This window comes from Caloenas nicobarica, chromosome 1, assembly GCF_036013445.1.
Source record: "Caloenas nicobarica isolate bCalNic1 chromosome 1, bCalNic1.hap1, whole genome shotgun sequence".
Lineage (NCBI taxonomy): Eukaryota > Metazoa > Chordata > Aves > Columbiformes > Columbidae > Caloenas > Caloenas nicobarica.
The window spans coordinates 141197215-141214596 of NC_088245.1; positions in this window are offsets into that span (position 1 = coordinate 141197215).

Genomic DNA, 17382 nt, shown 5'->3' on the forward strand with positions numbered 1-17382 from the left:
TGCTGTAAGGTGAACAACATGGCTTCCTTTAGTACTTCATGGAGAACTTGGGGGGTGGGGGGCAAGATGGCCCTGTATAAACAACTACTATTTGCTACAAGTACCTTCTGAAGAACAGAAGGGACATTGGTGCTTGCAACTGATGAACTTCCATAAAAGAGATCCTATTTTTATGCAAGCTTGTGTAATTATAATGAAAGGTCAGTCAAAGTGAAAAAAACATGTAAGGAAATGTTACTAAATAGGGGGCTACATTGGGCTGATGTGTTACATGCTGGGAGTATGCACTGAGAGAATAGGCTTCTCTTTTAAGTGCGCTTAAGCAATAAGCTATTGATGTCCTTTTTTGTCTGTGAGTATTAGCTAATGACACAAGATGTCAATATTGGAATTGGCAGTAGAAACCAATGCCCAAGCCTGCGCTTTAGTCACCAGACCATGTGGCTCACTGCTGTGCAGACGGATCCCGTCTTGGATGTGGGTGCTTCAGTGCTTCGCTGCCATGGCCCTTAGAGCAGAGCCCAGGCTCCTGGCTTAGGTTTAAGCTCCCTGTGCAGTGTCCGAGGGGAGATAAATGGCACAGAAAGAGACCTACAGAAACCCGCTTATTAAACAAGGGCACAGCTCGGGGTCAGTAGGCAACTGCCAAAAGCTAGGCAATTGGGAAGGTCACGCAAGTCAGTACACATGGTGAAGCCCATCTGCTTGTCTAGGACTCGCCGCTGTGAGAATGGGATTTGACTGTATGGGGATGACAGCAGGGATACCATGTTGTGGAGGCTGCTCCTTGAGCAGCTTGTTGCTGCCTCTATACTGGGCATGTAGCTTAGGTAGGTGCGTTGGCTTAAGGGCTGGGCTGGTTTGTCTCAGGTCAGGAAACAATTCCCCTGTGGCCCCACAGAAGACAGTCCCTCTATTATTACTGAGGGACAAATAAGTTCTGGCAGAGGGCGGGACGCACCTTACGTGTGCATTGCTGTCAGATCCTCTGCTGATCACAGGTGTGTGTTTCTGTGTCTGTCAGTGGAGTAAGCAAGGAATCATTCTTCTCCTTTAATGGATCTGAAGGGGATTCTCTCTAGAATAATAGCCCTGTGGACACAGTAGTTGTGCATGACATGGGGGAATCTGGGCTGTGAGAGTATGTACAAAGAAGAAAACCTACTACTATATCTCTGGTCAGGGTGAGGCAGGAGCTCAGGGCAGAGGTGCTGCCATCTGGCACACAGAGAAGCAAAGCTAAGCTTGGAAATCTGTGATGTGCAAGTTCAAATGTCGATTATATAAGGATGCAGTTGTGTGGTGTTCTTATTCTTCACTCCCTCTGTGTGGGATGGACTTTTTCTCTGGGGTTTATTTTGCTTGTAGCTTTGTACAAGCAGTACTGTGAATATCCCAGTTTTGGGAAACTGGGGTAAAGGCATCTATGCACTTCTGGAGGGAAGTGATGAGATCTACAGTCTTGGTGACTGGAGGCTGGGTATGTGATGGGAAAGGAGATTAGGAGTATTGAACTGCATTATTAGGCCTATGCGCTTCTCGCTAATTGCCACTATAGGTGCTCTAGCCTATTACTGGATCTGTCTAGTTGCAAGTCTCTGCATTTCAGTCCTTCTGGCAAGTGTTTTACTGCTGTTCTGTGCTCTGCCAAAAGCTTATTGGATATTAATGTGCCTTCCTGTGGCTTGAATGAACCAGGTCTCTTTAGCACTTCTAAGAAATACAGGAAAACCACTGATCCCATTCTCTTTCAGCACAGCAAACATCTTTGCTTCCTACTGAAAGAAGTCTGAGAGCTGCAAACCCTCACATTTCTCTCAATGCTTCACAGAAGATGAGCATATCAGATGACCTCTGTTCTGACCATTGCCACAATCAGTACAAAAGTTAATTATTGGGTGTGATGCACCTCTTTCATCTTTCTACTAAAATCAGCCAGGATCAGGGCTTTAGGTAAAAACAAATAGCTGAGTTGGGAGGTCTTTTCTCCCCAGGGACAGAGAGCACATCCAGTATCTTCTGTGGCCCCAGCAGGCACAGGCTGCAGAAATAGCACTGTTCTGCTCGTACTCAGCTTCTCACGATGCCAAGCTCTGAATGCTCCTGGCTCCTTTTCAGTCCGTGGTCGCTTCTTCATTAGGTCTGATCAACAGATCAAACCAAGCTTTTGCTGAACTCTCTGTTCGTGGTTTCCAGTTCAGTGCTGGGTTTGTTATACAGACTGCAGTTGTCCCAGAGAGGAGATTTTTCTTGTTTGAAATCAGCATCTAATCTCACAGTGACAGTGAAGTTGAGCACCAAGTATGCTCCTATCCTAGTACTTGCTTACTATTGGGAGTGTGAGTGTCCAATTGTTGTGGAGATGTGACAGTATGAGCTAGCATATAGAATACAAACCAGTGCTTGGCCTTTTGGGCATGCAGTCTAGTGGCTAGGACATATTTCTATGCATAATAGTATATTTTCACTGCTCTTTGGATCCCTCCAGCTGTCTGGGTTTTACTGCCATGGGTATGGTGGTATAAGTTCTGCTAATCCTAAATTTATCAAGTAGACAGTGGGGGACAGTGTCCCAAATACAGTCTGATAAATGCCAGTTTTGTTGGCTTTCACTGTGTATCTTCAGGGCTTAAGTCCTTCCCTGTATTTATGGAAGGTCTGGACTGAGTCAGAGATGATCTGATGAACCGTGCAGTGTTTGAGTGTATCAGTGCACAGTGGCTCAGCTTGACTTTTCTTTGAAATTGTTCTAATCGAAATGGTGAAAGCACTTGCAGACTTAAATATAGCAGTACTCAGAAACTGAAGGACATGAACCTTCAACAATCCTCCATTTTCTTCTGTCTACTAGAATAATTAATCGTACATAGCTTAAAAGGATCTCAAAGCATTATATAAAGGAGGTATTCCAAATTTTTAAATAAGGCTGGCAGAAGGGCAGGGGTAAAGTGATGTATGTCAAGTCAGTAGCAGAGCTGGCAATAAGACCTGGTTCTCTAGCACAGTGATGCAGTGTTCTAAGCACCAGATCAAAACCACCCTTGTCTACTGCTGTAGTCAAACTCATCTTCAGTGAGCAACTCACATTCTTAAAGGTCTGCAACAGTATAAAAAATGTGCTGTATTAGGACTGTAAATCAAATGCCATTTGCTTGAAATTATTTCAGGCAAAAGCTGCTGCTTTTTTTCCAGCATAATCTAAAAGAGCTTTATTGATGTCCTGTCTACCATCTGTTTTACATATGAACCTTGTGACTCCTAGTCTTTCAAGCTTGTTAATTAGGCCAATAAGAAGCATACCACAGGAGCTCTGAAATGAAATGCTGGTGGCACATCTCTGCCAGCACGAGCTTGTTCTTTTCCCAAGTTGACAAGTGCATGCTAGTTCCCTGGGTGGGGAACCCGTCTGTGATCAGCCCCTTGCTTTACTCAGGGGAGTGGTGCAGCACTAGTTATTTGCATTTCCTCTTCTCACCTGTTGCATGGGAAACGTGGGCAGGAAATGGCTTTCGTGTGTTTCCTCCCTTGCTGTGACACAGGCTGGATTTTTCCAGCTGCACCACATCTCCATTGAGCTCATCAGCTCTTGAAAACTGCCAGATGTACAAACAGTATGAGCATCAGTGTGGGCTTCCATGGGCATCCATCTCGGTGGATTATGCAGATAGATGTTTGGAGGAGATGCAAGCAACAGAAGCGCCCATTTGGTATGCAAGCCACTGATAAATGGTGGAGTCTTCTATTTCCATTTACTGGCTGCTCTTTTTGAAGTCCAATTTTGGTATTACTTATGCAGGAATATAAAATGGTAGCAAAAATGCAGTGCACCTGCCCTTTTGTTCTTATCTTCTGCTTCTTCTCCACCACCACCTTGTAAAGCTATATACTCTGAAATAGAGATGCAGTTGCCTTTCCTGCTGTGCCTCCACCTGGGGAGGGATGCTGTTTACCAGGAGACTGCCACACCTTCTTGCTGGGATAACGGCAGGCATGGGCAGCTGGGGATGGCACACCAAGAACTGGCTTGGGTTTTATTTATAGGTGTGTGATAAATTGTCCCCAGCAACTCCAAGGTGTAAATCAGTTGATATCTCCATAAACAGATGCATAAAGTCTTAAAATGAATGTCTGTTCTAAAATGCCATCTGATAAGGCACGTCTTTTCCTAGAAAGAGCTGTGTGGCCAGGCAGCTCCCTCCTCCTCTGCTTTCCCAGCTGAGGGAGAATGCTGCCCTCTCTTGGCTATGGACACAAGCTATGTTTGCCACCAGAAACTACCCCACAGGGGCTACTATTTCTGGCCACCAAAAGGGCACCATAGCATCCAGTTGCAGGGGAAGGTGATTTGCAGGCTGCTTGAGACTTAGCATCAGGATGTAGCTTCCAAGCTCCTGAGTGTTGCGTTCCGGGCAGGTCACCCAGCATGTTGCATAGGGCTGCTAGTGGGTATGGTACTCAACAGGTTTGGCTGTACTTGGATCCAAAGTGGTCAGTGTAGATGCATTTAAACAGTAAATACCTTTTTTGGGGGGGGGGCAGGGGGGGCGGTGCGAGGAGGAAGTCTTCATGTTCTCCGCTTATACAGAAGTGCCTGGGCTGAAATCTGAGCCCAGAGCCAGGCTGAAGGCTACACCAGCTCAGTTTTCTTCCTACAGGCGGGCACTGTGGCTGGGGCAGCTCACATCTCCTGGAAATGCTTGTGTTGTCTTTACAGGGTGACTGTGCAGTGTGAGGCCTGGGTTTATTTCCTATGGCTTCTTCCAGTGTCTGCAAGAATGGGCTGAGTGCAGGCGCTACACTGACAGCCAACATTGCTCTGCCATGTGTGCAAGTGCAGTGTTGGGGCTTCTCAGGGATTTATTACCTGAGAGGCAGTTCTACCTTCCACTTTCCAGCGGAGCATAAGGTGACAGGACTTCTGTCATTCAGCCATTTGTAATCTGTTTAACAGTACCATCAGATTTTGCTACTAGACGATTGCCTTCTACAACTCTCCTGCCTTATGAGGAGTAGAAATCAATCAAGACAATTTGGGCACTGCTTTATTCCTTCTCTCCTCTGAGCTTCTCTCAACCTTCAACATCCCTTCAACATCAGATGAAGAGTGCAGTTCCCTTTAGAGTTCCCTCCTCTTCTAAGAGCACAGTTGCTAAATGAGGTGAAGCCTTGCTTTGGGGACAAAGGGGGTGCAGACCAGCACAGTTGGGAGGTCTGGCTAAAGTTAAATTTCTCACTAGATGCGAGTAATGCTAACGAATCTGTCAGGAACCTCCTGCAAGTGGACAAAACAAGCTCAAATATGACAAAAGGCTATCAAAATTACTTACCATTCTAGCCCAACTTGCAGTTTGATACAGTTTTGCCTTGGTGATGTGTGCTGATTCTGATTATCCTCGGCATCTCTCAGAGTAAAAAGGTCCTTGGTTTCATACTGGAAAGCCATATGTGTTCGAGTTCCAAATTCATATTAATACATCAAGAAAGTGTCTTATCTTCTGAAGAACCACGATACAGATACAGTACAGACAAGAGATTGAGGCTCGTACCAAAGAAATTGCTGTAAAACTTACTGTTAAGCTCAGTCTGAATAACACCAAGCAACACATAGCTATAACCCCTGTGCTGCAGAAACACAACTAGTCTTTGGGTTCAGTGCTAGCTCTGAGGGCTCAACAGCATGAAGCTGAAGTGGGTAACTGAACATGAGGAAGGCTTTCCTAGAGGTGATGGCAGAAGGGATTCGAGGAGGCAGGATGCAGTTTTCCACCTCAGAAAGACACAAAGGTTGGAAACCCAGACTTTGGAAGAATACCCTGGGGGTGACAATGTCAACACTTTTTAGGGCCTTTCTTTCCAAATGGGATCATGGTGGAGCAGTGGCTCAGCAATGATTCAGAAGGAACAGTGCCATCTAGTGCACTTCCAACACAGCATTTTCATACTACTTGAAAAAGAATGTGATTTGGGTCTATGTGTGCAAAGGCACCGCCAGGTAGGAGAAGGCATTGTATTTTTATGTTGTGTAAAGAAACAGTGTTTTAACTTGCAGGTGATGTCTAAGTATGAAGAGGAGGGGGAAATGAAGAACCCCCTTCTAGCACTCCCATTTTGCTTAAGTAATCCTTTTAGCTGCAATCTGTGTTTGATCTACAAAATGGGTTTCCACAAGCTCTCCAGATGCATGCTTGTCCTACATATTGCCTTAGCAATGTCCAGTTCCTTACTGGCAGCCGGATAGCCTGTCAGGATGGGGGCACTCTTGCCTATCCTGTGTGACCACTCACACCCTGTCTGTTCCATGCCTGCAGACTCTCTCTGTGTGCCAGCAAGACTGATGGTTGTAAGGAAAACTCTTTTCTGTGAAACTGGGACAAATGGACAAATCACACACTTTTTTTTTTTTTTCCCTCTCCTCCAGAGAGGTGGCCTTATGGGCTTTATTGAAGCCCATAGCGCACGAGAAAGTGTCTGCAGCCCTCTCTCTGTTCAGGATAACTTTTTTTGTCTTAAAACATGAACTTCCCACATGCTGAAGCACTGGGTGGGAAATGCCTGCATGTGGCACCATAGACCTGCCGTCTGCCTGGTGGCAGTGGGCAGAGCTCTGCACTGCGTAGCAGTGGGGAATGAGGCTTAGGGCTGGCAGAATAAACTGTTCTCAAGAAGGAGTCACTCAAGTTCATTTTCAGACCTATTAGAAATCCCCTCTATTTTTTCAGTGCAAGTCAAACTTATCTGTGTAGATACAAAGATGGTTAATTCTACTGGTGCTAGGGTTTTCTGTGATGTGCTCTGCTTATCTGACCTGTTAGTGAACAGTTCCTTCTTTCAGGGAAGGACAACATAACAGTTTTTTGGCTCTGCAGCCTTTTCCATGTAGGAAGAAGGGATATGTCCATCTCCATCCTGTCTCTGAAGTAGATGAAATTTCTTTGAGGGTGAATAATGACCCTTACGGGGTTGTAGGAGGATGCAGAGGGAATTGCAAAGTGTTCGCTAGCCTTAAAATGGCTGATTAGCTTTAATCATTGGTAGCAACTCAGAAGTTACAGCTGGTTCTCACGTTCATGCCCTGGAGCAACAAAGCAGTTGCCTGCAGTTAAAGGTAGCCAGTTGTTCCTTCTTGGTGCAAATACCTTCAGCCACAGCTGAAGGGTGGGTGACCAGTTTGGTGGGCTGACAGGAAGACCAAGGTCAAAACACCTGCACTGGGTGGGGTGGTGGTACAAAGTGGGGACCTAAAAAGTTCTAGATCAAACAATAGATTGTTCACTTCCTTGTTACTCTTAGTGAAACATTGCTGCAAAGCTGGTTTTCTTTCTTGGTGAGCTCTCCTGAACTGGCCATTAGATCACCTTTCTGACGTGGGCTTCTGATACAACTACTGCTGTCTGGCATCAGTGTAAACTTTAAGGCTTTTTTTTTTTTTAATGTCAAGAAATGTACCCAATTCGTTCTGCACTGAGTGAATCAACAATGTAGTGAGCAGGTTGTGTAAACTGCATTCTGATGAGGCTGATAGCTCTGCTCCTACAGTCGCAGTAGAAGTATGTGCTGACTTAGCAACAAGCAGCTGATGAATTAATCTGATCCCTCCACTAGATGGGATGGCAGCACCATAATTTCTAAGCACTTATGGTTAAAATGTGAAGTTTCGGCACAGTCCGCTCAATATAGCTGGGTCCCATGCCAGATTTGACCAGCCAGGGGCTATGAAAGGCAAAAGTGCTTAGTTCCAGTTCCTCTTCATCAGAAAGGGCACAAAAAAGGAAATGATTCAGTGCCCCAGAGACATGATACATAGCTGATTGGGGCTGACATCATCCAGCAATCAGCCGACATGGTGCCCCCACAACCCTCTAGGTCATATCCTAATGCGAACACAAACAAGGGAGCAAGCAGAGGCTGAGAGCTGTCACTTCAGCATTGTCACTAGGTGCAGCAAATGCTGTTAGTTGTCCTGAGAAAGGAGAGAGAAGCTTGTATTTGGAAACAGTAAGAAAGTTAACAATTTTATAGATCTGTAACCTTAATACTAAGCAAAATCTTACTCCATTATTGCTAGTACAGTAATGTGTGGCCCTAATTGCCCATCTCATTCATTATCCCAGAGTAATGATAGCAGATAGTATATGAGTAATAACTCCACTCCTCTTGCTTTATGCTTTTAATTTTGTGTGTGGAAGTTAGGAGTGTTGTTATTACCACTTTCTCTCTGAGGAAAAAGAGACACAAAGAGAATAAATATGTTGCCCAAGCACTCTCAGCAAGTATATAGTGCAAACAAAGCAGTACCTGCATGTCCTGATTCCCAGACTCTTGAACAATATTCTACATTATCAGGGCCCTTCATCACCATGAACTTCACAGGAACCTGGACACAGTCCCTTTAGAAAACCTGTTGGATTTTTATCTCAACAGTGCAGCAGACTAGACATTGTGTTGACTCTAATCTTAAAGGTACATTTTTACTGAGATTAAATGTGAAAATAATACAACCTTGAGTACACTAGGTCTTGTGTTATATTTTTATGTTTGGGTTTATTGAATCTTTTTACTTTCAGTTTTCAGAATGCCAAACATTTTTGTCCTGACACCACCACTCAGAGAGGGTTCATTTCTGTCAATCCAAAACAGACAGTTGAGTAGAAGGCAACAGGAGCTTATGGGATCTGGGAAGGTGTGATGAATAAGCAAGGATTCTAGTACAAGCATGAGTTGATTAGCAGTGAAATGACTATATGCTTTGTCATTTAATGCCTAGCATTATGTTCCAGAGGTAATGTCCCTTGGAGAGGAACTAAACACTTGTAATTCCCCCCAAGCTAGAGCCTCAGAGGCCATAGAATCAGTCAGGCAATACGGCATCAGGTATGTTCAGCTAATGTGTTCAGTGCTTCCTTAGTAACCCAAGGACTTGCATTCTGAAGCAGTTTCATGGGAAAAGATGAATGCCATTCCCAGAAAATCAGGGATTACCCTGGGGCCTTAATGTCATGTTTACTTTGAGCTAAGGACCTCTCAACTTCATTGTGGTACAACTTCATTTTTCATCATTTGTCCTTAATGGTGCACACTGCAACAGCACTAACTGTTGCTCCTTTGAACAATGGTAGCACCTGAGTATAAATATCCTGAGAGCACTGTCACATATCAGATACTGTGAGCAAGGCAAAATCTCCGTTTTTCTGTAATTACTTTTTTGCCCTGTGGTGTAAATTCTACCGAAAAACACTGAGTTTCCTCAGCATGTAAAAAAAAATGATGTTCCCATCCTTCATGACAAAGCATATTAGAGGGTCAGAAATGTAGGTACAACTCTCCTGGACATCCTCTTGATGTGCTGGCATCACTCAGTTGTCAGCAACAAACCCAACTGAAAGGGCAGTTCCAGTAACTAGTATGTGCTTCTGCTACGCCTTGAAGAATTTTCTCACACTATTACTTTAGACTAGACTTGCTGTTGTTTTCCCACTGTCTTTCTCAGCAGGTTCACAGGTCACCTTTGTGTGCTGCTATCCTAGTTATTGCTTCTTGTGATGTGTGTGTATTATTCCTGCTTTTAGCAATTGTGGCTTTCATGTTTTGCTAGTGCTGGCACACTTCTAAGGGAACAGCTTTTTACTCCCATTGCAGGCTTCGCCGGGATTAGGCAACATCCACCTTGCCTGTGGTGGTGGACCAGTTAAGACAGATGCTAGCCACCTTGCCTGTTGGTATTACTTGTCTAGTAGTGAAGTTCAGAAGCTGTATTCCGCAATGAGGTCCTCATTTAACAGACAATAACACACAGACAGTTCCCACCCACAGAGAGCTCACTGCCTAGGGTTATGGAAAAATATATCAAGCGGAGGTCAAAGAATAGTAAAGGGCAATAATGCAACACCGGCCACCGTGCTTTCCATGGGCCTCTTGCCTCAGGGGTAACAGTCAACCTTGTCTGCGTAGGGCCAGCTGTGTCTTAATACATACATACACTCATGCACATACATGCAAGCTGTGTGTAAATTAAACAGTCTTTAGAGTGCTAACAAATAGCAAATGCTAAATTCAAGTCAGATGTGACCCACTCCCTAGACACCAGCAAGTGGCTTCAGGCTGGAGTTCCATGCTGTTGGGGGTGACTTGGAAAGCTGGCCTGATGGGAAGGCTCCGGCACTTAAAATCCAGTGGGTCTCTCTAAGTTCTCACCTTTCCTCCGGTTTAGCAGAACTCCTGGACCCAGGCTATCATCCAACAGGGAGAGTGGTTGTTCTGATGTCCTTGCGCTTTGCTTAAACACTGTATTTCTTGGAAGAAAGCAGGTGAGGGGGGGGTTATGTCCATGATGTGAGTTAGGATATGTTCTCCTTGGATGTTTGCAAAACGAAAGTATGTAAACCTTCAGAGTCTGACAATCTAGAGGATCCCATTCCTATGCATTCTATTCTGTGTAGGCATCTTTTGGGGCCTCTGTAGATCCTGATTTTCCGGCTAATATTTGAACTGGGACTCGTATCCAGTGTAGCAGACAACTGAGATATCGCAGGGCTGAGCAGCTGGAACTCCTTGCAAGACAGAGCAGAAAGCCTGCTCCAAAGTATCCTGCTCCACAGCTTCAAAATGAATAGTCAACATGGAGAAAACATCAATGGCCTTGGTGCTCAGAGTGAATGCCTGTGGGAAAAGAGCCATCAGAATGGATTTGTGGATTAGGAAATCTTTTGTGAACATATTCAAAGTTGCCCTTGAAATGATATTTCTTGAATTTCAAAAGACTGCTGTTTCTGAATTTTTTCCCTTTTGATTAACTAGGAATTGCATCAGCATCCCCATTATTATTACTAAATAAAACTCTGTTTGAGTTTCAGTCCATAAAGTTTGATCAAATGTATTTTACTGTTGCTGTCTAAACATTTCATCTGGTTAATGTCTAACTTCAAGTATTTTTAATATTTGTACTTACTAAATTATTCGGAGAGAAGCTACTGATCGTAGGCCAAACGCTGATGTCATTTACACCAACAATTAGCCCAACATTGCTCAACTCTTGTCAGGTGCTGCCAGGGTTTAAGGTTCTGGTGTCCTCCCTAGCTTCTCCCAACAGATGGCAGCCTCTTGACTTCTCTTTTTCCCTCTCAGATTTTAGGTAACAAGCAGCAGGGAAAACACCCTTATTGTATTTTTGCCTTGAACAAGAAAGATTTTTTTGTCCTTCTTGATTCCACCTTTGCTTGTCAGACTAATGGGGGGGGAGAGGGGGCGTAGAAGCCAATTCCTGAAGCCCAGAGGAATAGAGGAGTGGATTTCACATTAATACATGAAATAACAGGGATGACTTCACAGTCAATATGTCACGAAATAGCTGTCAGAGAAGTCTGAGTCAAATGTAATGTGAAATGTTCACAGAAAAAGGAAGCAAGCCCAGCTGAACTCCTCCGCTATGGCATGTTTTGGGGCACAGCTGCCTCTTGCAAACAGTCTTTAGAAACTCAAAAAAAGCTCTGTGACTGGCTAAAAATAAGCTTTGGCACCTTTCATGCAGGCTTTGCAAAGCCCTGTTACAGACAGGAATTCGTGCTCAACAGCCCTGCAAGGTAAGAACTAAAAGGCTTTTATAGATGGGGGAAAGTGGCGCACCAGAGGTGGTCTACATGCAATTTTACTACTAGGTGTAAGTACTTTGAGGGCTGAGATCTTTTTATCTCTTTGTTATAACAGTGCACTCCCCACTGTGCCAGCAGTTATAATGGTACAAAGGTACGTTATAGTTGTAAGATTATTCCCTTTGCCCAACGAGAACATATTATTCTGATAAAAGTACTTGAATACCAATATAGTTGTGTTAATACTAGAGAGTTTGTATAGCTTTACTGAACTGGTACAGCTAAAGCAGTACAACCTTGGCATATAGATAAGGACTAAATATCTTATCCAAATATATGAAGCAAGTAAATGACTGATCTGGGAACAGTACACAGCAGTCTTCCTTCCCAAACTGCTTTTCAGATTTCCCAAAACTATTCTGTTCACATTTCTTCTCACTAAAGAGTGACACAAAGCATCATTGTTTGTCAAAATGTCATGGTTTAAAAAGAGATGCCACACTTTTTATTTATAAAATCAAGTGAAACAAAACATTCGAAAATATTTGTCTTCTCTGAATCTTCCTTCCAGCGATACCTGGCATTTTTGTGTGTGCTTCCAGAGAAGAGAGTTCTAGTAGTGGTTTAGTTGGTCCTGACCAAATACAGATACCTGTGTGGAATTCCTTGTGATAGGTTTTGTGGTTTTATTTGTGGGGGGGGTTGTTGGATTATTTTTTTAACATATATTTCCCAATGTTCATCCCAAATGGATGGTTAAAAACGAACTTTACACAAAGACCAGCATAACCAGCTGTCAGGTGGAAGCATGACAGAGGCTTAACAGTGTACATTTAATGACTTGTAATATGTAAATTATTAGAAATGGCCCTGTCCCTGAGGGATTTCATGAAGCCTTGGATCTCAGGTTTCCTCTCCATGTAGGTGTGGGACTCAGCTTGCTGAGCCCTGCAATGGGGACGGCCCCAGTACAAGGCCAACGAGGAGGGATGTGGTCCCCCGAGGGTCTAACGCAGGAGGTGAGGGGCAGGAGAAGAGGAGAGACTCGGTAGAGCTGTGCTTGCAACATCGTCCAACAGTGTAATGGATGTGCAGTAGTAGCAAATGCAATGGGCCTTTATGGAGGAAGTAATAGGGCGTGCCCACAGCTGCACCTCTTGTGAAGATTACGTTTTCGTTGCATTGTTCTCCATTCAAATTATTTCTATGGCTCTGCATCCCTGTCTGAGCTACCACATATCTCACTCTTGCAACAGTCCAGATAATGCACGTTTCTCCTGTCCTTTACCAATCAGCCTTTGCGAGCTGACTTCCTCGCACATTACACCGAAATTTGTCTTCCTTGCTCACCATGGAAGAGCTTTATGGGCAATGTGGTCTGGCCATGGACTTGGTTTCTCCAAGGAGAATAATGGAGCAAGCCTGCACAGCACTGGCGATCTAAGGGTTGCTAGAGGCATCTAGGGCAGGCACTGACTGATCTTCAAGTGAGCCAGACTGAAAAATTTCCAGACGATCAAGCCCAGATTAAATATTTCCAAAGTTGAAAGTATTTTTTTTCTTTTAAAACTTCCCTTTCTGTGAAAAACTCTGCTAATTCTGTATTTCGAGACAAAAAATTAATTTTGAATTATCTGGATATCCCTTGGGAGGGAAATTCTGCTTTTCAGTGAGCTGGAAGTGATGTATCTTAAAATTCCCAGGCAACAATCTTATATTGGTATTTTTAATTCTGAGGACCATTCCCATGAGTTTCTAGTATTTTTAAAGTAGGTCAAATTTTGAACACAAAAAAACCTTAAGAGTTATGCCCTTTTCATCTTTTCTTAGGAGCAATAAGCCTTTTTGGTATTATTGCTGGCTTAAATATTAAACAGGAAGCAAATTACATTTCCAGTCATTAAAGTACAATAGAACAGCTCTATTGTCTGAATCAGTGCAATATTAGGTCAGATTGTCACAAAATGCTCAAAAATGAAGTCATATTGAAAGAATGCAATAAATTAGACTTTTTATGCTTTGCTCTGCCTGATGAGGAATTACTTCTTCATTCCTGCCAATTAAGGTAGGAAATTCATCCCCCAAAACTTGAATTCAATAAGCAACTATATGGAATTTGATATTCACATGCATGAAGTTACTACAAAAATGTAATGCATTTCAATGTTCCTGTTTACAAGATTCCAGCTTACCAATCCTCCTACTGTTGTGGCCAGGTACTTTATTTTTAAGATCTGTTTTAAATTACTCCAGAAATAGAGGTGTTTGCTTGCAATCCTATTGGCTTAAAAGGAATTGTACTCTATAGGGTTTTAGCTCAAGCAGCACAGAGGTGTGGAGCTACAAAGTGGCCTTTTGTGATAGTACTCCTCTAGTCAAACCACTGCTCATAAAAATGTAATGCTAGGACAGATCTGAAAGGTCTTGGGGGGACAAGCGTAGAAAACACTTGACAGTATCTGACACCCCATGCCCGGTAGCCTTCTAGCAGTGGTGTCCTGACTATATTTGCTATCCCTAACTTGACATTGAGCCCGACAACAAAACTAAGCAGAAGCTGGAAATTGCTGCTGCTTACAGAGGCAATATGCTTTCATTGAGCTGACCAGTGATATCACGTCTCCAGGAAAAGCTGGAGCTTCTGGCTGTTGCTGAAAGACATGGGGAGTTTCGGGTTGTTTCGCACGGGCGCTGTGCTCCCAGCGTTGCAGTTCCCAGCCTGTCCCACGAAGGCAGTGTGTCACTCTAGATCTTCCTGCTTTGCTGCCTTGGGCAACTGCCCAGAGAGTGGTTGGCCCCAATCTCTTGTAATTTTAAAAGCATTCATTATCAGGGATCCCATGGCCTCCAAGGGCTCTCTTACTGTGCCGAACACAAAAAAGGTTTTCCCAATGTCTAAACCAAAACACTGCTGCAAATGAAAGCTGTAACTTTTTGTCTTGATCCAGTGGATTTAGAGAACAATTTATTTATCTTCCTCCACAATAATTTTACTTAATGCAAGAACTTTGTACTGTTTCCCTCTTTCTTCCCTTTTGCTAGGAAATACCCTGTTTCACCCAAAATAAGACAGGGTCTTATATTAATTTTTGCTCCAAAACATATTACTTTTTTACATGTGTATCTGCCTGGACACTATTTAAATTTACTTTTTTAATTAACTGTAATTAGGGCTTATTTTTGGAGTAGGGCTTATACTTTGAGCATCCTCAAAAATCCTGAAAAATCATGCTTGGGCTTATTTTCAGGGTAGGTCTTATTTTCAGGGAAACAGGGTACAGACAGTCTTAGCCTACGTTCAGGACTTAGCTTATTGAACTACTGGTATACGGCTTCTTATAGAACTTGCTTAGAAACTGTTTATATAGAACTTACTTAGCATAAGTAACTAAATTTGCTGTAAGCCTTAGGTCGCAAGCTGTGAACTTCTGAACTTTCTGCCTAGTTAAGCAAAGAAGGCCCCAGAGTCAGTTCAAGCCAGAAGGGAGATTGGATCATCAGCAGAAGCTGCATCCCTAAAGATAAGTAAAGGAGTAAGCAAGTAAAAGTAAATGGCACATCTAGAGAAGACAAGAAAGAGCAGAATGTGAGAACTGACTACTTACTACTACTCAAGAAATAGTTAATTGCTGTGTCTAGGTGGTTTCATGATGAAGCTCATGGAGGAGCAGAGGAGGTAGCTAACCAAGTGTGAAAAGGATGGGCAACACCATGGGTTTACATTGCCGCAAAAACCATCACCAGTAGCTGCCCGACCTGTCAAAAGTTCTTAAATCCCAAACCAAACTCAGAGTTAGGATGATGATCATGGGCCTACTTTATTTTTCAGCAACTGCAAATAGATTATGCAGATATGCCAGCTACCAACAGATACAAACATTTTTTAGCTATCAGGGTGAATAGAATCCTTCCCAACAAAAAAAACAGATACAGGAAGAGTAACAAAAGCCTTACTGAAAGACATTATACCCACCAAGTGTTTTGAGCAGCAAAAGTAGTATTGTTTTGAAGTGCTTATCCAAACATGGAAAGACTCCTCCTGAGTTAACTTCAGCTTGTACAGGGGAGCTTTCCTTTCTTTAACAGTCTCATTATGGTTTGATAACTCTTCTAGTTACTCTACTGCCAGATCAGAATGGTCCATGGGAGGGTCATCAGCCATGGCCAGGGTGTAGGAGAAAGTTCCTTCCAGGCACAGGGGGTCCCTGCTTCCTGGCCACCAAACTGCTAGCATATCCTTGCTGGCATCTTGCTGCAGGACATTGTGCTCCCCACCTGACAAAAATGAAGGGATCCGATGAAGAATGGGGAGACTGCAGACCTTAATTTTACAACTGGCCCAAGTTGGCATATGAGGGGTGGGAAACACAGACTCTAAGGGCATAATTGCCAAGAGATTTCTTTGTTTGGGGTCTGTCTCCAGAGGCACCCAGCTTGAGGTGCTCTCTACTGCTGTACTTTACAAATAAATTACACAAGAGGAATTTCTGGAATTCATGCCTGAGGCTCTGCTTTGGGCAACCTAGGGACAAGAAACTTCCTTAACACCTTTCTAGACTAAACCAATCTAGTTCCTTTGCCCTATTTTGTAGGCCACGTTTTCTAAGACTCTTACCATTGCTACTTCAAAACTTTTAGTCTCTGATCTTTTGAATATCTTCTAAATGCAGTCTCCAAAACCAAACACATTTTTCCAGCTGAGGCCTCCTTAGAACCGGGCATAGACAAGCTATTACTTCCTGGGCTTATTTTAAGTATGACTATCCTGTTTGTACATCCTAGAATGTTTGTATACCCTAAAATTTGCACTTTTTACTTTTGCTTTGTATTTAATTTGTGATCTAGCCTCACCTCTTGGATCCTCTTCTGTGGGCTTTCTGTCTCTTTAGTTATTCCTCTTTCAGGAGGAAATTCCTCAGCTATTTCTACAGTTGATTTCTGTTTCTATACCATGCTTAGCAATTCTATTAAATACAAAGCTGTTGGTCAGATGACTTCCTCAAGTTAACACAACATTCTTGTCACGTCCTCTGAGAGGTTTGTAATGTTTTTGAACATGATTTCTAACCATGAATTTTAAAAGCGTGCTCTCTATCCCACAATTATTAATTACAACATTAAATAGAAGCAGACCCACATCATCACTGGAAATACTTTGTTGTGTCAGTAAATTGCCCGTAACTTTCTGGGCATCTCTGACACAGCTGCAGTTCCCACTAGAAATGAGGCCTCATGACCTGTGTTGGACAACAAATGCTGTTCAAGGAGAGGAATCTGCATGTCTTCAAAATCCTCTGTCCTTCTGCAGTATGCTTTTTAATGACTCGTTGTCATATATTCATTGCCACCTCTGCCTGTTGTTACCTAGAGTTACTAGCTGGGAATTATCTCCTCTCTAAGGGTCACATAATTTCTCATTCAGTAAAATAACTCAGCTAGAGGAGCCTACAGCTCATTCTGATACTTAGTTACAGACTGTGAAAGATTTATGTATATGAAGTGTGCTCAGTTTTACTGTCATGCGCTATTGTTTTGACAGCCCAGATGAAGTTCCAGGTATGACATTATCAAACAGAATATGCCCCAGAGAAATTATTTTTCTGAGTGTTTTACTTCACACTCCGTCTCAGCTTAAAAATGCAGAACAGGCCATAAGGAAATGAAAATTAAAGCTTTGATTCAGCAAAGAACCTCAGCATATACTTACATTTAAGCAGCTATGCAGTCAGATTATGCCAATGCTTAAAATCCAGGTGCTTCACTACAATACTGAGCTGAGTCTGATGAGGGTCCTTAC